At 47.2% G+C, this 3,482-nt stretch overlaps 1 long non-coding RNA gene across 1 annotated transcript; it reads right to left on the bottom strand.

The window, feature by feature from the left end:
• Window positions 1-691: 691 nt before the first annotated feature.
• LOC125555518 lies at window positions 692-3,059 on the bottom strand. The gene is made up of 3 exons (XR_007304744.1): window positions 2,606-3,059; window positions 2,408-2,484; window positions 692-2,049 (listed from the first exon to the last, which is right to left on the bottom strand). It is a non-coding gene; the product is annotated as an uncharacterized LOC125555518 (long non-coding RNA).
• Window positions 3,060-3,482: the final 423 nt, after the last annotated feature.

Raw genomic sequence — 3,482 nt, 5'->3', positions numbered from 1 at the left:
CAAAGCACGAGGCACCAACGGCCTGCCTAGCTACCCACATGCAGTCCACACACATTGCCGACATGAAGAGCATCGGCAAGGTTGCCTGCAAGAGTCATCGTCGTCACTTATCCCTGAGCAAGCGATTTTGACTTTGCTGCATCGAACCATCCACATGGTAGCCACCAAAAAAACCGTCTGAGGTTCACGCTGGCCTATGCCAAAACAAAAAAACCAGCCACACACACCTAGATGCTATGGTGGAGGAATAAGGAGGGCTCCACGGTGACCCCCAAAGCGGACAGCGACCAACGGCGCCACATCTTCAACGCAGGCAAAGCCAGAGAAGTCCTCACTCGGAGTAGCCCACCCCTTCAAAGCTCACATAGCCAGCGGCCCGAAAAGCGTCGCTAGCCTGCTGGAATGCTCAACTCTAGTGTGGCAATGGTGCTGCCTCGCCGCAAGGGCCACCAACCTTACCGCCTATAAACGCGTATGAGCCGAATCCAGTCGAAACAGACAAATATGATGTCCCACCACCACCGCAACCATCAAAGGCCGACACAGAGCCGAGTCGTGCGGGGACGAACTCCCAAAGAGGAAGAAGGGGACCCCACCACCCCGCTCCCAAGTCGTTGGAAGGATTCGTCGGGCTGAAGCCCGGGATCCCACCAATGATGCTACCGCAGTCACTGCCGCCAGAGACACTGCTTGGGAAGCCCCCACACTGCACAACAGAAGGGAACAAGCCTCATCCACCGTGAGAACCTGTCACCGGACGAGGAGAAAACCCCACCGCCGCCATCCGCCCTGCGGGAGCCTCCTCCGATGACCGCAAGGGAATGAAGGGGGGTGAGGGGCGGCTTGGTGGCACTCGATCTAGGGCTCGGGAGGGGAGACAAGGTTTTTCCTTTTATGAGTTTATACTTGAACAAAAATGTTCCTAAGGAGGGAACAATCAAATTAGCCATGTTATGATTTGTCTCCTCGGAATTCGCGCTCAGCCTCAATTAGTACCGGCTCACTCCGTTACGTGTACGTACGTATGCCAATATATAGAGAGAGTTGACACAGGACGTGTCCGAGTACTTGAGTGCATACGTGTTAGCCACAAGAGCTTTGCTTGATTGGTTTGCTGGTAATCATGGAGGCCAGGTGGCAGCAAGTAGGTAGAGATATTTAGGTCAAAGCCAAGCTTTGCAATCAGCAAGCCACGAGATCTAACAGTGCGTGGCCTGTTTGCTTTGTTTGACATGCATATACTACGTCGATGCTATGGCCTATGGCACTGTGGAAGTTTCCAGAATCTTCTTTACCGATATGCTCGCCCTTCTCATGACCCGGCTGTCTACAAAACTAAACTAATCAATTATGCGTTTCGCTAACAGTGTATGCTCACAAAAAATTCAAAGGCCAGATGCCATGCATCAATTCTGCACCAGAGTTCGCACTGCACTTACTGTTAAGATTTTATCGATTAGAGCATGGTTAATAATATAGCCAGCTGCTGACTACAAGTCAGTGCCATGTCATCTACAACCCATCTTACTAGAACATGAAGGCACGCGTTGCCGCGCTCTTCCATTTTAATAAAAAATAGGAGAAATATCTGCCATAAATTTAGATGGTACAAATATATGTAAGAAGTATGAGTATCCAAAACTGCAATGCCTCAAATACGAAGATGATTGTTTGTTATAGTACGTTTGGGGGCAGTAAAAGAATGGAATGTGAAGCATCTAAGCACGACTAACGGTTACTATTCTTCTGAATAATTGTGTGCCTTGTGAAGGATATATGGTTCCCAGAGTTCTCTGAAAAGCAACAACTTCCAAGCTGATGCCAGCATCAAGGAAGCTCTCTGATGCACAAACATCAAAATGCGGCAAAAATGTAACATCAGCGTATAAGCGTGCCTAACAAGAGATGAATATGTTACCAACAAGAGTTGAATACGGATAAAAGAAGATTGGCTCTCAAAGTTGAGCATAACATTGTTGTCAACGACGACCTCATAAAATGGCTTTGCTACATATTAATGGCCTCTGCAATGTGTTGTCCATGGCCCAGCTGTCAAGCATATCAGGAATTTCAGTTTACTAAAACATGCAATGCACCAGAACAAAAATGCAGATGTAAGGTAAATCTTTAAAGTACATGAGCATTTGATCAAATAGTCAACAAAAAGTAGCACCACACTGAATTTATAATCACATAGAACTTGCTAAAGTATCAAAGGTTATTCAGGGTACAATTTAACAATGAAAATGGTGGACATAATCTGTTAGTAAATTCATATATAACCAATAAAGCTAATGCAAATATACAACTATGCATAATAGCTTTCAGAAAAACTATGCATAATACATGAATTCCATCGTTGCAACTTGCAAGTCAAGGAATCTGTCATACAAAACAGTACACCTACCTAATGTTCCACTTACATCCTCCCGAGATGCCCGATCACGCATCAGTACAACAAATCAACAACGTACGTCATCCTACCTGCAGATTATGAAGCCAGCTAAAATTACCTATAAATCAAGGGAAATCAACCATAGAATCAGATGTTGCAGATCGAATCTAATTTCTATGGCCTGTTGGCAGGGAGACGTTGTTCGCGCACCCTGTTGGTCTGACACAAAAGAAAAGGGGACGCTGATCCTGCGGAGTAAAAGGAGGATGAGGTGCTCGTCACGATCGGCTCTGTCGAATCTCCTTCGCCGTCAGTCCCGTTACCACAGCCACCAGCTGCAAGCGCATGGAGGCGGACGCAAGAGGAATACAATCGGCGATGGAAGCCAGCAGCGCGTGCGGCTGCCGCAGTCGCCAAGGCAGAACGCTACAGGAGACGACATTAAAAAATAAAGTAAAGAAGAGACCCGCCATGGGGGCCTGCAGAAGAAGAGTAGATGGGTATCAGAGGGCGCGGAAGCTCGCCGCCGGGATTGAGGACGGTGGCGGCGCAGCCTCGACCAACAGAGGAGCTCAGGGATAGGGATAGGGCCGGCGCTCGGGGATAGATGAAGAGACCTGGACGACCTGCAAGTTCATGTACGAATGATATGCTTTGCAAATTGGGCTGGACATCTTACGGCCCGATTATCGACGGGAACCGCAGCTAATTCTGCGGAGCAGCGGCCCGCAAAATGGTTCTCCGTACGTGCGTAACGAGTTGACGACCGAGCAAATCCAACGCGTTCGTAGGCATGATCTGACGGCTGAGAGATCAAAATCACTGTGAAGGCTCGTAGGTAGCTTTGTCTTACTGTTTTGTAATAGCTAACATGTACAATAGTAGATCAAAAGAGTGTATTACTTTTTTATTACGTGGCCCATTTTTCATTCTCACAAAGTGTCTAGGAGCACGTGCTAGAGCTGGCTCTTCACGAAAAGCCCGCTTACCTTCTTTCTCCTTTTTTCTTTCCTGCAACTAAGTAGAAATATACTAGTTTAATTCTTATAGCATGTTGACTCAGCTCTATTATACTTGCTCTTAAGAA

This window comes from Triticum urartu, chromosome 5 (genome assembly GCF_003073215.2).
Source record: "Triticum urartu cultivar G1812 chromosome 5, Tu2.1, whole genome shotgun sequence".
Lineage (NCBI taxonomy): Eukaryota > Viridiplantae > Streptophyta > Magnoliopsida > Poales > Poaceae > Triticum > Triticum urartu.
The sequence above is the reverse complement of the archived record's forward strand: the minus strand, read 5'-3'. Positions and strand labels throughout refer to the sequence as shown.